Here is a 20,817-nt window from a genome sequence, read left to right as displayed (position 1 = left end):
CTGTGACATAGAGGATTCATCTTTCTTTTCTTGTTCTCTTCTTCCCTATATGAGCAGGAACAAGGAAAAAGGCATTCTTGTTGAAGCTGATCCTGAACCTGAAAGGACTCTGAAGAGGAAACTAAAAGAAGCTAAATTACAACAATCCAGAGACAACCTTTCTGACATTTTCAAACAAGAGAAGGAGATGGCAGCCGAACCCAACAACAACAATACAAGGAGAATGCTACGTGATTTCACTAAACCAACGTCCAAATTTGATGGAAGAAGCATCTCCATTCTGGCCATTGGAGCAAACAATTTTGAGCTGAAACCTCAATTAGTTGCTATAATGCAACAGAACTGCAAGTTTCATGGACTTCCATCTGAAGATCCTTACCAGCTTTTAACTGAGATCTTGCAGATTTGTGAGACTGTAAAGACGAATGGAGTAGATCCTGAAGTCTATAGGCTCATGCTTTTCCCTTTTGGTGTAAGAGACAGAGCTAGAACATGGTTGGACTCACAACCTAAAGATAGCCTGGACTCCTGGGATAAGCTGGTCATAGCCTTCTTGGATAAATTCTTTCCTCCTCAAAAGCTGAGCAAGCTTAGAGTGGATGTTCAGACCTTCAAATAAAAAGATGGTGAATCCCTCTATGAAGCTTGGGAAAGATACAAGTAGATGACCAAAAAGTGTCCTTCTAACATGTTTTCAGAATGGACCATATTAGATATATTCCATTATGGTGTATCTGAGTTTTCCAAAATGTCATTGGACCATTCTGCAGGTGGATCCATTCACATAAAGAAAACACCTGCACAAGCTCAAGAACTTATTGACATGGTTGCAAATAACCAATTCATGTACACTTCTAAGAGGAATTCCGTGAATAATGGGACGCCTCAGAGGCAGGGAGTTCTTGAAATTGATGCTCTGAATACCATATTGGCTCAGAACAAAGTGTTGACTCAGCAAGTCAACATGATCTCTCAAAGTCTGAATGGATGGCAAAATGCATCCAATAGTTCTAAAGAGGCAGCTTCTGAAGAAGCTTATAATCCTAAGAACCCTGCAATGGCAGAGGTTAATTACATGGGTGAACTTTATAGAAACACCTATAATTCATCATGGATAAATCATCCAAATTTCTCATGGAAGGATCAAGAAAAGCCTCCACAAGGCTTTAATAATGGTGGAAGAAACAGGCTAAGCAATAACAAGCCTTTTCCATCATCTTCTCAGCAACAGATAGTGAATTCTTAATAAAGCCCCTCTAACTTATCAAACATAGTCTCTGATCTGTCTAAGGCCACTTTAAGTTTCATGAGTGAAACAAGATCCTCCATTAGAAATTTGGAGGCACAAGTGGGCCAGCTGAGTAAGAAAATCATTGAAATTCCTCCCAGTATTCTCCCAAGCAATACAGAAGAGAATCTAAAGGGAGAGTGCAAGGCCATTGATGTAATCAATATGGCCGAATGCACAAGGGAGGAGAAGGACGAAAATCCTAGTGAGGAAGACCTCCTGGGACGTCTCTCAAGAAAGAAGGAGTTCCCTATTGAGGACCTAAAGGAATCTGAGGCTCATATAGAGACCATAGAGATTCCACTAAATCTCCTTCTGCCATTCATGAGCTCTGAAGACTATTCTTCCTCAGAAGAGGCTGAAGATATGATTGGAGAGCAAGTTGCTCAATATCTAGGAGCTATCATGAAGTTGAATGCCAAGTTGTTTGGTAATGAGACTTGGGAAGGTGAACCTCCCTTGCTCATTAGTGAACTAGATACATGGTTCAGCAAACTCTTCCTCAAAAGAAACAAGATCCTGGGAAATTCTTAATACCCTGTACCATAGGCACCATGACCTTTGAAAAAGCTCTATGTGACCTGGAGTTAGGCATAAATCTTATGCCACTCTCCGTAATGGAGAAACTAGAAATTATTGAGGTACAGCCTGCCTTATTCTCATTACAATTGGCAGACAAGTCAGTAAGACAAGCTTATGGATTAGTAGAGGACATATTAGTAAAGGTTGAAGGCCTTTACATCCCTGCTGATTTCATAATCCTAGACACTAGGAAGGAAGAGGATGAATGCATCATCCTTGGAAGACCTTTCCTAGCCACAGCAAGCGCTATAATAGATGTTAACAGAGGAGAATTAGTCCTTCAATTGAATGGGGACTAACTTGTGTTTAAGGCACACGGCCATCCCTCTGTAACAAAAGTGAGTAAGCATGCAGAGCTTCTCTCAGTACAGAGTCAAAAAGAGCCCCCACAATCAAACTCTAAGTTTGGTGTTGGGAGGCCACAACCAAACTTTAAGTTTGGTGTTGAGAATACCCCACATTCAAACTCTAAGTTTGGTGTTGGGAAACCTTCATCATGCTCTGAACTTTTCTAAGGCTCCATGAGAGCCCACTGTCAAGCTAGTGACATTAAAAGAGCGCTTGTTGGGAGGCAACCCAATTTTTATTTATCTAATTTTATTTTTATTCTATTGTTATTTTGTGTTTTATTAGGTCTATGATCATGTGGAGTCACAAAAAAAATACAAAAATTAAAAATAGAATCAAAAACAGCAAAAGAAAAATCACACACTGGAGGAAGGACTTACTGGCGTTTAAATGCCAGTAAGGTGCATCTGGCTGGCGTTCAACGCCAGAACAGAGCATGGATCTGGCGCTGAACGCCAGAAACAAGCAACATCCTGGCGTTTGGACGCCAGGAATGTGCCCTGAGGAAAGCTAGCACTGAACGCCAGTAACAAGCATGGAACTGGCGTTCAACGCCAGAAACAGGCTACACATGGGCATTGAACGCCCAGAACGTGCACCACTTCGGCGTTTATACGCCAGAATGGTATGCTAAAGCATTTTACATGCCTAATTGGTGCAGGGATGTAAATCCTTGACACCTCAGGATCTGTGGACCCCACAGGATCATCTCAGGATCTGTGGACCCCACAGGATCCCCACCTAACATATTGCCACCTTACCTCATAATCCTATAACACACTTTCCCAAAAACCCTTCACCAATCACCTCAATCTCTCTTTCCAATTACCCCCTTCACCACTCACATCCATCCACTCCTCCCCATAAACCCCACCTACCTTCAAAATTCAAAATTCTTTCCCACCCAAACCCACCCTAAATGGCCGAACCTACCCTCTCCCCTTTCCCTATATAAACCCCTCCATTCTACTTCATTTTCACACAACACAACCCCCTCTTCTATACCTTGGCCGAAACCTACACCTCCCCTTCTCCTCCATCTTTTCTTCTTCTTCTTCTTCTCTTTTTTCTTCTCTTGCTCGAGGGCGAGCAATATTTTAAGTTTGGTGTGGTAAAAGTATAAGCTTTTTGTTTTTCCATAACAATTGATGCACCCAAGGCCGGAGAATCCTCTAGAAAAGGGAAAGGGAAGACAAAAGCTTCCACCTCCGAGTAATGGGAAATGGAAAGATTCATCTCCAAAGCCCATCAAGACCACTTCTATGATGTTGTGTCCAAGAAGAAAGTGATCCCTGAGGTCCCTTTCAAGCTCAAGAAAAATGAGTATCCGGAGATCCGACATGAGATCCAAAGAAGAGGTTGGAAAGTTCTAACCAACCCCATTCAACAAGTCAGAATTTTAATGGTTCAAGAGTTCTATGCCAATGCATGGATCACTAGGAACCATGATCAAAGTATGAACCCGAGTCCAAAGAATTATCTTACAATGGTTCGGGCGAAATACTTAGATTTTAGTCCGGAAAATGTGAGGTTGGCGTTCAACTTGACCATGATGCAAGGAGATGAATGCCCCTACACTAGAAGGGTCAACTTTAATCAAAGGTTTGACCAAGTCCTTATGGACATATGTGTGGAAAGAGCTCAATGGAAAAGAGACTCCAAATGCAAGCCGGTTCAACTAAAAAGACTAGACCTCAAGCCTGTGGCTAGAGGATGGTTGGAGTTTATTCAACGCTCCATCATTCCCACTAGCAACCGATCTGAAGTCACTGTGGATCGGGCCATCATGATTCATAGCATCATGATTCGAGAAGAAGTAGAAGTTCATGAAGTCATCTCCCATGAATTCTACAAAATAGCCGATAAGTCCTCTACTTTGGCAAGGCTAGCTTTTCCTCATCTTATTTGCCATTTATGTTACTCAGCTGGAGTTATCATAGAAGGAGACATCCTCATTGAGGAGGACAAGCCCATCACTAAGAAAAGGATGGAGCAAACAAAGAGAGCCCACTCATGGAACCCAAGGGACGCATGAGGAAGCTCATCACCAAGAAATCCCGGAGATGCCTCAAAGGATGCACTTTCCTCCCAACAACTATTGCTAACAACTCAACACTTCCTTAGAAGATTTGAGTTACAATGTGGAACAATTAATGGTGGAACATCAAGAGCACTCCATCATTCTCCATGAAATAAGAGAAGAACAAAGAGCAATGAGGGAGGAGCAACAAAGGCAAGGAAGGGACATAGAAGAGCTTAAGGACATTGTTGGTCCTTCAAGAAGAAGACGCCACTAAGGTGGACTCATTCCTTGTTCTTATTTTTCTGTTTTTCGATTTTTATGTTACATGTTTATCCATGTTTTGTGTCTCTACTTCATGATCATTAGTATGTAGTAACTATGTCTTAAAGCTATGAATAAATTCCATAAATCCTTCACCTCTCTTAATTGAAATATGTTTTAATTCAAAAGAACAAGAAGTACATAAATTTCAAAATTATCCTTGAATTTAGTTTAATTATATTGATGTGGTGACAATACTCTTTGTTTTCTGAATGAATGCTTGAACAGTGCATATTTTTGATCTTGTTGTTTATGAATGTTAAAATTGTTGGCTCTTGAAAGAATGATGAACTAAGAGAAATGTTATTGATGATCTGAAAAATCATAAAATTGATTCTTGAAGAAAGAAAAAGCAGTGAAAAAGCAAAAGCTTGTGAAAAAAAAATAGAAAGAAAAAGAAAAAGCAAGCAGAAAAAGCCAATAGTCCTTAAAACCAAAAGGCAAGGGTAAAAAGGATCTAAGGCTTTGAGCATCAATGGATAGGAGGGCCCAAGGAAATAAATCCAGGCCTAAGCGGCTAAATCAAGCTGTCTCTAACCATGTGCTTGTGTCATGAAGGTCCAAGTGAAAAGCTTGAGACTGAGTGGTTAAAGTCGTGATCCAAAGCAAAAAGAGTGTGCTTAAGAGCTCTGGACACCTCTAACTGGGGACTCTAGCAAAGCTGAGTCACAATCAGAAAAGGTTCACCCAGTTATGTGTCTGTGGCATTTATGTATCCGGTGGTAATACTGGAAGACAAAATGCTTAGGGCCACGGCCAAGACTCATAAAAGTAGATGTGTTCAAGAATCAACATACTTAACTAGGAGAATCAACAACACTATCTGAAATTCTAAAAGTTCCTAGAGAAGCGAATCATTCTAAACTTCAAAGGAACAAGTGAGATGCCAAAACTGTTCAGAAGCAAAAAGCTACAAGTCCCGCTATCTAATTAGAATAAATATTCATTGATATTTCGGAATTTATAGTATATTCTCTTCTTTTTATCCTATTTTATTTTCAGTTGCTTGGGGACAAGCAACAATTTAAGTTTGGTGTTGTGATGAGCGGATAATTTATACGCTTTTTGGCATTGTTTTTCGGTAGTTTTTAGTAGGATCTAGCTACTTTTAGGGATGTTTTCATTAGTTTTTATGATAAATTCACATTTCTGGACTTTACTATGAGTTTGTGTGTTTTTCTGTGATTTCAGGTATTTTCTGGCTGAAATTGAGGGACCTGAGCAAAACTCTGATAGGAGGCTGACAAAGGACTGCTGATGCTGTTGGAATCTGACCTCCCTGCACTCAAAATGGATTTTCTGGAGCTATAAAATTACAAATGGTGCGCTCTCAACGGCGTTGGAAAGTAGACATCTATAGCTTTCCATAAATATATAATAGTCCATACTTTATTCGTAATTAGATGACGTAAACTGGCGCTCAACGCCAGTTCCATGTTGCTGTCTAGAGTCAAACGCCAGAAACACGTCACAAACCGGAGTTGAACGCCCAAAACACATTACAACTTGGCGTTCAACTCCAAGAAAATCCTCAGCTCGTGGATAGATCAAGCTCAGCCCAAGCACATACCAAGTGGGCCCCAGAAGTGAATTTATGCATCAATTACTTACCTCGGTAAACCCTAGTAGCTAGTTTAGTATAAATAGAACTTTTTACTAATTTATTAGATATCTTTGATTGTATTATTCAATCTTGGGACGTTTAGTTCTCAGATCATGGGGGCTGGCCTCTCGGCCATGCCTGGACCTTTCACTTATGTATTGTCAATGGTGGAGTTTCTACACACCATAGATTAAGGGTGTAGAGCTCTACTGTACCTCAAGTTTCAATGCAATTACTATTATTTTCTATCCAATTCGATTTATTCCTGTTCTAAGATAGTGGTTGCACTTCAACTTGATGAATGTGATGATCCATGACACTCATCATCATTCTCACCTATGAACGCGCGTGATTGACAACCACTTCCGTTCTACCTTCATATCTCTTGGATTCCTTAATCAGAATCTTCGTGGTATAAGCTAGAATTGATGGCGGCATTCATGGGAATCCGGAAAGTCTAACCTTGTCTGTGGTATTCCGAGTAGGATTCCGGGATTGAATGACCGTGACGAGCTTCAAACTCCTGAAGGCTGGGCGTTATTGACAGACGCAAAAGAATCACGGGATTCTATTCCAACCTGATTGAGAATCGACAGATGATTAGCCGTGCCGTGACAGAGCATTTGGACCATTTTCACTGAGAGGATGGGATGTAGCCATTGACAATGGTGATGCCCTACATACAGCTTGCCATGGAAAGGATTAAGAAGGATTGGATGAAAGCAGCAGGAAAGCAGAGATTCAGAAAGAACACAGCACCTCCATGCACCTATCCGAAATTCCCACCATTGGATTACATGAGTAACTTTATCTTTATTTTCTATTTATTTTATTAATCATATTTAAACCAATAATCTCTTAAATTAGTTAAATCCGCCTGACTGAGATCTACAAGATGACCATAGATTACTTCATACCAACAATCTTTGTGGGATCGACCCTTACTCACGTAAGGTATTACTTGGACGACCCAGTGCACTTTCTAGTCAGTTGTGCGGAGTTGTGACTAAGTGTGATTCACGTTTGAGAGCGCTACCAAGTCTTTGTAGCCATTGTTGATGATCACAAATTCGTGCACCAAAGCTCCAACGTTAGTGGTAAAGTTAACACCACTAACGTTGCAAAGGCCACAAACAACCACGTTAAGAGCCACGTTAATGCCATTAATGTGAGCTCTAATGTGGAGCAAAAATGATCGCCAACGTTAGTGATACTAACTTTGTCACTAATGTTGGATCAGGCCAAGTTGACCCACGTTAGTGGCCACGTTAGTGCCACTAACGTAGGAGGTAACGTGGAGAAAGGAGTATAAGAAGGCAACATTAGTGACACTAACTTTGTCACTAACGTTGGAGATGGCCAATATGCCCACATTACTAGCGACGTTAATGCCATTAACATGAGCACTAACATGGAAGGGAAAGAGTTTTGTAACATTAGTGACAAAGTTAGTGTCACTAATGTTTTCGTGTCATGGCATGCCTACGTTGGTGGCCTCCTTAGTAACACTAACATGGGCCATTAACGTGGGAAAAAAGCAAGGTTGTAGCATTATTGGCAAAGTTAGAACTGATGCCAGGGCATCTAGGCCAGTTTCACTGACTTTTTCTTTACTGTTTTAGGGTAGTTTCATCCATTTTCTTAGTAAATAAGGCAAGTTTTGGATGAAAATACACTTACACCTTGATTCAAGCAACTATTGTGAATTTCATATGATTTCATGAGGATTTTGCTAGAATTGCATGATAAATTGATGATGCATAATCTCATGACTTTGGATAGAGCTTTGATGCACTTTATTTGCTTGATTTCAGGGCAAAGGAAGCAAGGAAGTACCACGTTAGGACTCACGTTAATCTAGTTAATGTGAACACTAATGTGGAATAGTAAATAGCTTGCAATGTTAATGAGAAAAGTGATCACCAATAACGCCTGCGAAGCCATCAATAGCTCATGTTACTTGCCACGTTAACTAAGTTAACATGGTAATTAACGTGGAGACAAAAGAGAACTCCAACGTTAGGGGAAAACGTGAACACCACTAACGTTCTACTCTAACGTTAGTGGTAAACGTGAACACCACTAACGTTCCAAGACTTGGCAATGAGCTATGTTAAGAGTCACGTTAACTAAGTTAACGTAAACTCTAAAATAGAAGAGAAGAACAACGCCAACGTTAGTGACACTCACCTTTGTCACTAACGTTGGATGAACTAGCATTGCCCACGTTAGTGGTCACGTTAAGACCACTAATGTGAGAGTTAACATGGAGTTGATGATTGATGAGCCAACATTAGTGACACTCACCTTTGTTACTAACGTTGGAAGATGGCATTACTACCACGTTAAGAGCCATGTTAACTTAGTTAACGTGAGCTCTAATGTGGAGAATAGAGGCACTTGGAGCATTAGTGACAAAGGTAAGTGTCACTAACGCTCTCGAAGGTGAAGCATACCCACGTTAAGAGCCACATTAGTTACACTAACGTGAACTCTAACGTATGGACAAAAGGCACATAGCAACGTTATTGGGAAAGGTAAGTCCTAATAACTCTTGCGAAAGGGGTATAAGCCAACGTTATTGGGAAAAGTGAGTCCCAATAACGTTAGCAAAGATTTAGAAGGCAACGTTAGTGGTCACGTTAGTGCCACTAACGTTGGAGTTAACATGAGGTATTTGAGGGTGGAACGTTAGTGGAAAAAGTGATTGCCACTAACGTTTTCGAACCCACAATGTCACTTAATGTTAATCTCACTAACGCCCATGCCTAATTCATACTTCTCTGCAAGCTGGGCCCACTAAAGATTAGAACTGCTTCAACTCAAGATCCAGAGCCCACATCCAAGACTTGAAGAACTCACTAGAAGATCAAGAGGAGTAGTATATATAGGAGTAGTTTTGAACTATAGAGAAGCTTGGCACTTTGGAGAACTACCTCTGTATATTTACTTTTCTGCACTTTTAGCATGGATTCTTCTTTTCTGCCATTTTTTATTTCTAGAGCTATGAACAACTAAACCCTTTTCATTGGGTTAAGGAGCTCTGTTGTAATTTGATGGATCAATTATAGTTTTCATTCTTCTTCTTCTTTCTTTTCTATTGATCTTACTAGAAAGCTTTCGATCTTCATCTAATTGGATTGTTATCTTGGGAAAGAAACTCTCCATAATTGGATCTCCTCTGAGCCTTGGAAAAGGGATGAGGAGATCATGCTAGAAATGCTTTCTCATGTTAGACCAAATTGGGGTTTGGGCGAATATAGTGACATGTAATCCTCCCAACACTTTGATTTGGAAATACATGTGGTATAATCAGTGACCACACTTCACCTCTTCCCATGAGCAATTAAATCAAGGAATTGGGCAATTGTTCAAGCTTAGAGATATTGGATTGCCAAGGAATTGGGATCCAATCACTTAAGATTGCCAAGGAGATCAATGAATGCATTGATTGAGGAAGAGATGAGAATGAACTTGATCCGGAGAATGCAACATCTCCTGAACCCAATGATTTTCCCATTTCTGATCTTACCCATTTTCTTTACTTTCTGTCATTTATTTTCATGCTCATTGCCTAAAATCCCCATTTAAGATTCTGCACTTTATTTTCTGTTATTTACTTTCCTGCCATTTAATTTTCTGCAATTCTCAACTACATCCTGTTTAGCTCAACTAGCATAATCTTCCAATTAAAATTGCTTGACCAATCAATCATTGTGGGATTCGACCTCACTCTATTGTGAGTTTTTACCTGACGACAATTCGGTATACTTGCCGAAGGGAAATTTGTTGAGAGACAAGTTTTCATGCATCAAGAACCAATAATGCTATCGAAGGTTAGGAAGGGCTACGTTAGTGGCCACATTAGTGCCACTAACATGTGAGTTAATGTAGCTCAAATGGGTTGGAACGTTAGTGACAAAGTTAGTGTCACTAATGTCTTCGAGCCAGGATTTACACTTAAATGTTAACACCACTAACGCCTTGACTAACGCGAACCATGCCTGACTTAACTTCTTTCTGCAAGCAAAGATAAGTCCACTGAAGTCTGTAACTGCTTCAACTGAAGATCAAAGGCCCATATCCAAGACTTGTAGAGCCGATAGAATATCAGAGAAGTAGCATATATAGGAGTAGTTTTGAACTAGAAAGCGAATTGGAATTGGGGATTTGGGGATCCAACAATTGTAAACACTCTGTATATTTACTTTCTCTGCAATTTAGTTTACTTTACAATGCACTCTTCATTTCTGCTTTCTATTTCCATAGCTATGAACAACTAAACCTCTTTTCATTGGATTAGGGAGCTCTGTTGTAATTTGATGGATCAATTGTAGTTTTCATTCTTCTTCCTCTTTCTTTTCTCTTGATTTTACTTGAAAGCTTTCGATCTTCATCGAATTGTTTAGTTATCTTGGAAAAGAGGCTCTCTATAATTGGATCTCCTCAGAACCTTGGAAGAGGAATGAGGAGATCATGCTAGAAATACTTTCTCATGCTGGACCAGATTGGGGTTTGGATGGATACAGTGACATATAATCCTACCAACACTTTAATTTGGAAATGCATGTGGTATAATCAGTGACCATACTTCATCTCTTCCCATGAGCAATTAAATGAAGGAATTGGGCAATTGTTCAAGATTAGAGAGATTGGATTGCCAAGGAATTGGGATCCAATCACTTAATATTGCCAATGAGATCAATGAATGCGTTGATTGAGGAAGAGATGAAGATAAACTTGATCCGGAGAATATAACATCTCCTAAGCCCAATGAATCCCCCATTCCTGATCTTACCCATTCTCTTTAATTTCTGCTATTTACTTTGATGCTCATCTCCCCAAATTCCCATTTAAGATTCTACAATTTACTTTTCTGCAATTTACATTCCGCCATTTATTTTCAGCACTTACATTTCTTATCATTTACCTTTCCCGCCATTTAATTTTCTGTAATTCTCAACTCAACTTTGTTTAGTTCAACTAGAACACTCCTCTAATTAAGGTTGCTCGACCAATCAATCCCTGTGGGATTCGACCTCACTCTATTGTGAGTTTTTACTTGACGATAATTCGATATACTTGCCGAGGGAAATTTGTAGCGATACAAGTTTTCGTGCATCAAGATTACGGTGCCATTGCCGGGGATTATTTTGTATTGATAATGATTAAATTAGATGGTAACTAGATTGAGCAATTTTCTTTTGTTTTGTTTATTTTGTTTTTGTTATTTACTTCCAGTCTCATCCATTTTCTTTTATTATTTCCTTTTGTTTTATTTCCTTAGTTATTTACATTTCTATTCAACTAATCCACTAACTATTTGATAAATTGTGTCACTCACACTAACAGCAATCTTAACAAGAGTGATTTTTTCACTTTTCTCTTGCTTGTATGATCTGCTGATTGTATGACATGTAAAAGAAGAAGAGCTTTAACCTCCTTTGAATCTGAACCTGAGAGGACCTTCCTTATATTAAGGACGAAAGCAAGAGGGAAGAAGGTTGTTGGTGTAGAGAAAGAAGAGGAGAACTTAGAGATAGACATGGAGGAGAACATGGAGGACCATCATGAAGAGGAGACACATAACCATGCCAGAGAATGTGCAGCAAACCATGATGGGCAAGAGAGAAGAGTTCTATGTTCTTACATTAATCCAAATCCAAGAAATTGTGGAAGTAGCATCCAAAAACCAACCATACATACCAATAACTTTGAATTGAAACCTCAACTCATTACCCTTGTTCAAAACAATTGCTCATTTGGAGGAGGCGCCCAAGAAGACCCTAATCAACACTTAACTACTTTCCTAAGAATATGTGATACTGTGAAGTCTAATGGTGTTCATCCCGACACCTATAGATTGCTCTTGTTTCCCTTCTCGCTTAGGACAAAGCATCTAAATGGCTAGAATCCTTTCCAAGGGAGAGTCTGACGACTTGGGAAGATGTGGTGAACATGTTCTTGGCGAGATTCTATCCTTATCAAAGAGTCAACATATTAAGGGCTGAGGTCCAAACATTCAGGCAACAAGATGGTGAGACTCTCTATCAAGCATGGGAGAGGTACAAAGACTTAACAAGGAGGTGCCCACCAGACATGTTCAATGAATGGGTGCAGCTACACATTTTCTATGAAGGCTTGTCTTATGAATCAAAGAAGGCATTGGACACTCTTCAAGTGGATCTCTAAACAAGAAGAAGACTATTGAAGAAGCCATAGACATCATAGAAACTGTGGCCAACAATGAGTTTTTCTATGCCTCTGATAGGAGCAACAACCGAGGAGTAATGGAGCTAAACCATATGGATGCCTTGCTAGCTCAAAACAAGATGATCACCAAGCAATTGGCTGACCTTACCAAGCAGATGGAAAGGAATCAAGTTGCAGCAGTTACCACCCCACCACGAGCTCAAGAAGGAGTGAACATAGAGGAAGGAAGTGACTAGGAACAAGCTAATTATGTTGGAAACTCGTCCAAACAGTCCTACGATCCATACTCCAAGACCTATAACCCTGGTTGGAAGAACTACCCAAATTTTTGGTGGGGAAACCAACAAGACCAAGGCCAAGATTAGAGGCATCACAACCCCAACCAACACAACAATGCAACCTATCAACACTCAACTCAAAGGCTATATCAACATCCACCCAACAACTTTTCTCAACATCCATATCAGACCCAAAATGGCCGTTCTCAACCCTCTCATCTCAACTCACCATCGTCATCTGAAGATAGACTCTCTAGGATTGAGACTCTACTTGAAGGCATATGCAAGGAAGATCAAGATAATAGAGCGTTCAGGGAGGAAGTGCGATTCAATATGCAAAATCAGGATGCAGCCATCAAGAAGCTTGATACATAGATTAGCTACCTATTTAAGCAAGTTCCTAACCACAGCCTTTGTAACAACACTGCTGCAAACCCAAAGGAGGAATGTAAAGCCATCACACTCAGGAGTGGAAGGGAATTGAAGGAGACATCAAAGGAAGCACAAGAGAAGAAAACAGATGAAAACAAAGAAAGACAAGAGGAAGCACGAGCTCCTGCTCCCAACTCACATCAAGAAGAAGAAGTGTTGAAGCCATATATTCCAAAAGCTCCATACCATCAACGATTGAAAAAGAATGGAAATGTCAATCAATTCTCACGATTCTTGGAAATTTTTAAGAGACTACAGATTAACATACCTTTTGCTAAGGCAATAGAGTAGATGCTGCTCTATGCTAAGTTCTTATACGAATTGATGACCAAGAAGAGAAATTGGAAGAATGATGAGACTGTTGTACTAACTGAGAAATGTAGTGCTATCATTCAACACAAGCTACCCCAGAAATTGAAGGACCCAGGGATCTTCCAAATCCCTTGTATCATAGGGAAAATCATAGTGGAAAAAGCTATATGTGATTTGGGAGCCAGCATAAATCTAATGTCCTTAGCAATGATGGGAAAAATGAAGATCGAGGAGGCTAAACCAACAAGAATCGCTGATAAACCCCGATTTTGTGGTTTATCTTGTGCTTATTTTAGGGGATTTTACCACCTTTTCCAACATTTATTCAATAAAATAGCATGGTTTTGTAATTCTCCCTTGATTTGTGCTTAAGTGTAGAAACATGCTTTTTAGGCCCTTGAATTGGTGATTTTTACTCACTTTAATTCCATTCGATGCCTTAATGTGTTTGTTGAGTGATTTCAGGTTCATAAGGCAAGTATTGGATGGAAGAAATGAGAAGAAAAGCATACAAAATGGAGAATGCATGAAGAAACCAAGATTGGGAATGCATCAATGGACGCGCACGCGTACAAGGTGCGCACGCGCAAAAGTGATCTCGCATAGAGACGCGCACGTGTACATGACGCGTCCGCGCAGATGATGAAATAGCCAATCGACGTGCACACGCACATGACGCGCGCGCGCTGATACTCGCACGTGACGCACTTAAAGGCAAAATGCTGGGGGCGATTTCTGAGCAGCCCAGGCCCAATTCCAACATGTTTCTGAGTGTATTTCTGAGCATCATGTAGTGTAGTTTCTAGAGAGAGAAGTTCCATCTTCTCTCTAGAATTAGGTTAGGTTTAGCACATTTCCATCTTAGATCTAGGTTCAATTACATGTTTCCATCTCATTTCCTTTATGATTTCTTGCTTCTACTATTTCACTCTCATGGTTTGTAGTGTTAATTTTCCTCTTTGCTCTCTTTTGTAATCATGCACTCATGATGGATTTGGTTTATTTTTAATGCAATTTAATGTTTGATGTTCTTCTATTGTTGATTTGAGTTGTGATTTTACTTTTTTGTAATTGGTAGTTGTTAGATTTTATCTTTCCTTGCAATTTACCATGCTTTCCTTGTATGCCTTCCAAGTGTTTGACAAAATGCTTGGAAGGATGTTAGAGTAGATTTTATGCTCTTGGCTTGGGAAGGTAACTTAGGAACTCTTGAGTTGCTAATATCCAAGTGATTGATGATTGGAAGCCATTGACCTTAGATCTCACTAATTGAATTGGTGGAGAACTAGGACTTATGGACTTGGATTGACATAACTCATTTGACTCTCCTTTATTAGTTAGAGGATGACTTAATGGGGTTGATCCTTGCCAATTCTCATGTTGTGGTTAGTGATAATGATAGAGATCCTTGACCACCAATCCTTACCAAGGCCTTTTTGTTATTTGAATTTCCTTACCATTTACTTTTCAAGTCTCTCATTCCAAAAAAAAACCCCAAAATATTCCTTCATAGCCAATAATTGACCACTTCATTACAATCCTCGTGAGATGACCCAGAGTCTAAATACTCCGGTTAATTCTTCTTTGGGTTTGTTCTTTGTTGACAAACAAAATTTTTGTATGAAAGGATTATTGATTGGTTTGGAAACTATACTTTACAACGAGACTCCATTAGATAAATTATAATCCGTCAAGAAGCTGATCATCAAAATGGCGCTGTTGCCAGGGATTGCAATGGTGCTATGTTATTGGCTATTGTATATATTGTGAATATTTTGTTTTTTGGTTTGTTTGTTAGTTTTTGCTAGTTGTAGGATTTTGTTATCTTTGTTTCTTGTTAGCTTTTATTTTATTTTCTCTTTTACTATGAATTCTCATGACTTTGGCTATGAGTGTGGTTCTAACTATGTTGTAGGAGATGGAATTTACAATGATAACATGCATCAAGGATTTGGAGATCAAATGTGGGAGGAGCACCAAGCTTATGGACAACCTTCTTGGCAACAACCTCCTCCGGTTCCTTATGGGTACAATTCAAATTTTGATGCATACCAACCTAATGTATGTGATGACCCTCGTTGTGGTTGTCAACCACAATCATCATATGCATATGAACCCCCTCTTCAACATAACCCTCAACCACACTCACAAGCCTCATACCATCATCCACCTTCATATGACCCCAACCCATACCCACCGTACCAACCACTATATGAACCATATCTAAAACCACTCCAACACCCATACTCCCATGAACCTCAAAGTCCATACACACCACCTCCAGAATTTCACCAATATGAACCACCTTCCAACTATAATACCCTTCCCTCAAACAAAGAACCCTCTCTTCCACCATCACCTCCCGATGAAGCCCTCATGCTAGAATTGAGAGATCTTGAATCTCATATCTTAAGGCGACAAGAGGATGATGAAAAGAAGTTTGCGGAGTTAAGAGCAAAAATAGTTATCATGGTAGAAGCCATTAGCAACATAGTCTCATCCCACCTAAGCCTATGCGATCAAGGCACTCCCATTGTTGAATGTGGAGAAGTAACCAAGGGGCTTAGTGAGGGAATTAACTTGAAGCTCCAAGGTGAAGAAGAGAAGGAGTTAAAGCAAGAAGTGCAACTAGAGGAGAAGGTAGAGATGATTGAACTAAAGAAAGTAGTGGTTGGCACCTTAGGATATGTTGAGTACATAGAGGAATCACAAGTTGAAGAGCCTTCTTCCATGGAGTTTGAAGTTGATGTTGAGGAGGAAAGTGCACAACCTCCAAGGCACAATGAAATTAAAGAATTGGAAGAAGTGTTCCAAGTAATAGGCCCTCCTATTTATGATGATTCCATACCAATATATGTTCCTTTTGAGCTTGAAGAATCCTTCCCCACTATGCTCAAAATTGATGAGGAGGTAGACTTCACTCAACCTCCTATTTATGATTTGAGTGATGGGGAAGAGCTTGAAGAAATTGGTGAAGAAGAGCTTGAACTTGAGAGAGTTTGGCAAGAGGTAAGGCTTGAAGAATCTTGCCAAGTAGTGGAAGCCTCTAGGAGAGGATAGACGGGAGTAGAACGCGCCTTGTCAAGATCATTGGGAACTCCTCCACCTAGGTTGTCATCTAATCCTTCATTTGAGTGGGTAAAACTTCTAACTCTTAGCTCTATTATCCCACTTGAATTTGGTTTGCTTGAGACGGATGGCCAACTTAGGGCGCTTTGCGGAATTAAGTGTAAAAAGAGGATGTTTAGTGGTTGGCGTTGTAAGTCTAGGCTCATTATGGTTGAAGCTTCAAGGAGCAAGGGTTGGTATAGTGCTCAATTGAATGAGTCTAGGAGGATAGTTTGGTGCTCCGATGAGAATTCATCTCTCTTGCCACCCGGAGGAAATCACCATGATTAACTCAAGGACGGGTGTGAGAACAAAGTGTGGGATCCCGGATCGCACAAGGAAGATCAACTTTGGGAGCCCATGGTTTGTGAAGAACTCCATCAAAGCTTGGAGTTATTAACTTTGAATGATGAAGCACAATGGAAGTCCAAAAATTGGTGGATGTTCAAGGATGGATTCAAGCACAAGCCACCTTGATAAGAGCTCCCCAGAAGTCTAACTTAAGGACAATAAACAAAAGTGCTAGGTGGGAGACACCCCACCATGGTAACATCTTTCCTTTTTTTCTTTTTGTAAATATTGCTAATAATTAGTTTAGTTTTATGTTTTGTTTGATTTGTTAAGTTTTTTCGGTAGTTTAGTGTGTTAAATAAGGTTTTGTGGTGTTTTGGTAGTTGTTTGGAGGTTTGGAATGCTTGGTTTAGTGCAAAAACTAGAAAAATTTTGAAAAACAGAGCACCAACCCACGCGTACGCGTCACCCATGCGTACGCGTGCCCCAAGCATTTTCGACCATCCACGCGCACGCGTACATGATGCATACACGTGGATCCAGAAGTTCCACCCCTCCATACATTCACCCACCTTCTTTTCTTCTCCTCTTTCCATTTCTTTCCTTCTTCTCTTCTCTTTCCACCCTTCAATCATCATCCAACACTACCAAACACCATCCATAACCACTTCTTTTAGTTAGTTAGTGATGAGCGGATAATTTATACGCTTTTTGGCATTGTTTTCATATAGTTTTTAGTAAGTTTAAGGTACTTTTAGGGATGTTTTCATTAGTTTTTATGTTAAATTCACATTTCTGGACTTTACTATGAGTTTGTGTGTTTTTCTGTGATTTCAGGTAAATTCTGACTGAAATTGAGGGATTTGAGCAAAACTCTGAAGAAGGCTGACAAAAGGACTGCTGATGCTGTTGGAATCTGACCTCCCTGCACTCGAAATGGATTTTCTGGAGCTACAGATCTCTAATTGGCGCGCTCTCAACGGCGTTGGAAAGCAGACATCCAGGGCTTTCCAGCAATATATAATAGTCTATACTTTATTCGAAGAATGACGACGTAACTTGGCGTTAAACGCCTAGTACACGCTGCTGTCTGGAGTTAAACGCCAGAAAAACGTCATGATCCGGAGTTGAACGCCCAAAACACGTCATAACTCAGAGTTCAACGCCAAGATATGCCTTAGCACGTGAATTCATCAAGCTCAGCCCAAGCACACACCAAGTGGGCCCCGGAAGTGGATTTATGCATCAATTACTTACTCATGTAAACCCTAGTAGCTAGTCTAGTATATATAGGACATTTATCTATTGTATTAGACATCCTGGATTCTGGATTGTATTTTGAATCCTGTGATCACGTTAGAGAGGGCTGGCCATTCGGCCATGCCTGAACTCTTTGCTTATGTATTTTCAACGGTGGAGTTTCTGCACACCATAGATTAAGGGTGTGGAGCTCTGCTGTACCTCAAGTATCAATGCAATTCTATCGTCTTTTATTCAAATCTCTCTTATTCTTATTCCAAGATATTCATTCGTACCCAAGAACATGATGAATGTGATGAGTCAAATTACCCTCATCATCATTCTCACTTATGAACGCGCGTGATTGACAACCATGTCCGTTCTACATGCAACAGAGCTTGAATGCGTATCTCTTAGATTCCCCAACAGAATCTTCGTGGTATAAGTTAGATAGTTGGCGGCATTTATGAGGGTCCGGAAAGTCTCACCTTGTCTGTGGTATTCCGAGTAGGATCCTGGGAATCCGGAAAGTCCAACCTTGTCTGTGGTGTTCCGAGTAGGATTCCGGTAATGAATGATCGTGACGTGCTTCAAACTTTAACCTGCTGGGCGTTAGTGACAGACGCAAAAGAGGGATTCTATTCCAGTAGGAGCGGGAACCAACCGGTGATTAGCCGTACTGTGACAGAGTGCATTTGCATAGTTTTCACTGCGAGGATGGGATGTAGCCATCAACCATGGGTGATGCCTCCAGACTGGTTAGCTGTGCGAGTGACAGCCGCACAGGTTATTTCCCCGTGAGGAATGAAAGTAGCCACAGTTGATGGTGAACCCCTATACAAAGCTTGCCATGGAAAGGAGTAAGAAGGACTGAGTAGAAGGAGTAGGAGAGCAGGCGTCCGAGAGCTCTACAGCATCTCCATCCGCTTATCTGAAATTCCCACCAATGAATCTGCATAAGTATCTTTATCCCTTTCATTATTTCTATTTTCGAAAACCCATAAACTATTTTAAATCTGCCTAACTGAGATTTGCAAGGTGACCATAGCTTGCTTCATACCAACAATCTCTGTGGATTCGACCCTTACTCACGTAAGGTTTATTACTTGGACGACCCAGTACACTTGCTGGTTAGTTGAACGAGATTGTGAAGGAAATAAACAATGCCCTCAGAGTATACATCTTTTATAAATCCAATTACAAGAAAAAAGGGAATCACAATTTCGTCCACCAAGTTTTTGGCGCCGTTGCCGGGAATTGTTCGAGTATGGACAACTGACGGTTCATCTTGTTGCTCAGATTAGGTAATTTTTTTTTCAAAAATCTTTTTCAAAAATTTTTCTTTTATTTTTCATTTTTCCAAAAATATTTTCGAAAAAAAATAATAAAAATACAAAAAAAAATCATAAAATCATAAAAATCAAAAATATTTTGTGTTCTTGTTTGAATCTTGTGTTAATTTTTAAGTTTGGTGTCAATTGCATGCTTTCAAAATTTTTCTTGCATTTTTCGAAAATCTCATGCATTCATAGTGTTCTTCATGATCTTCAAGTTGTTCTTGACAAGTCTTCTTGTTTGATCTTGATGATTTCTTGTTTTGTGTCTTTTGTTGTTTTTCATGTGCATTTTTGCATTCATATTTTCCATGCATTAAAAATTTCTAAGTTCGGTGTCGTGCATGTTTTCTTTGCATCAAAATTTTTCAAAATTATGTTCTTGATGTTCATCATGATCTTCAAAGTGTTCTTGGTGTTCATCTTGACATTCATAGCATTCTTGCATGCATCTTGTGTCTTGATCCAAAATTTTCATGTTTTGGGTCATTTTTGTGTTTTTCTTTAAAAATTTAAAAATCAAAAAATATCTTTTCCTTATTTTCCTCCAAAATTTCGAAATTTTGGGTTGACTTGGTCAAAAATTTTCAAAATTAGTTGTTTCTTACAAGTCAAGTCAAAATTTCAATTTTAAAAATCTTATCTTTTCAAAATCTTTTTCAAAAATCATATCTTTTTCATTTTTGACATAATTTTCGAAAATTTCAAAATTATTTTTCAAAATAATTTCAAAAATCTTTTTCTTATTTTTATAACAAATTTTCGAAAATTAACTAACAAGTAATGTGATTGGTTCAAAGATTTGAAGTTTGTTACTTTCTTGTTAAGAAAGGTTCAATCTTTAAGTTCTAGAATCTTATCTTGTAGTTTCTTGTTAGTTAAGTAATTTTTAAAAATTAAATCTCTTTCAAAATATCTTTTTCTTAAAACTTTTATTTTATCTTTTATCTTATCTTTTTCAAAAATCTTATCTTTTTCAAAATTTGATTTCAAAATATCTTATCTTTCTCTTATCTTCTTATCTTTTTCAAAATTTGATTTCAAATCTTTTTCGATCAACTAACTAACTTTTTGTTTGTTTCTTATCTTTTTCAAAACCACCTAACTACTTTTCCCTCTCTAATTTTCGAAAATTCTCCCTCTCTTTTTCAAAAATTCTTTTTGTTTTAAATTTTAATTTTAATTATATTTTATCTCTAATTTTCGAAAATACTAACCCCATTTTCAAAAATTATTTTTGAAAATCCTCTCCCTCTCATCTCTTCTTCTATTTAATTATTTAATTACTAACACTTCTCTTCACCTCTCTTCATCCAAATCCGAATCCATCCTTCTTCATTCTTCTACCCCTTTCTTCTTCTACTAACATAAAGGAATCTCTATATTGTGACATAGAGGATTCCTTTTTCTTTTCTTGTTTTCTTCTCTTTCTTATGAGCAGGAAC

General features: G+C 39.1%; 1 non-coding gene across 1 annotated transcript; it reads right to left on the bottom strand.

Annotated features, from left to right (window-relative positions):
- Positions 1-586: 586 nt before the first annotated feature.
- Positions 587-690, bottom strand: LOC112763069 (small nucleolar RNA R71). Its single transcript, XR_003182815.1, has one exon. It is a non-coding gene; the product is annotated as a small nucleolar RNA R71 (small nucleolar RNA).
- Positions 691-20,817: the final 20,127 nt, after the last annotated feature.

This window comes from Arachis hypogaea, chromosome 2 (assembly GCF_003086295.3).
Source record: "Arachis hypogaea cultivar Tifrunner chromosome 2, arahy.Tifrunner.gnm2.J5K5, whole genome shotgun sequence".
Lineage (NCBI taxonomy): Eukaryota > Viridiplantae > Streptophyta > Magnoliopsida > Fabales > Fabaceae > Arachis > Arachis hypogaea.
The sequence above is the reverse complement of the archived record's forward strand: the minus strand, read 5'-3'. Positions and strand labels throughout refer to the sequence as shown.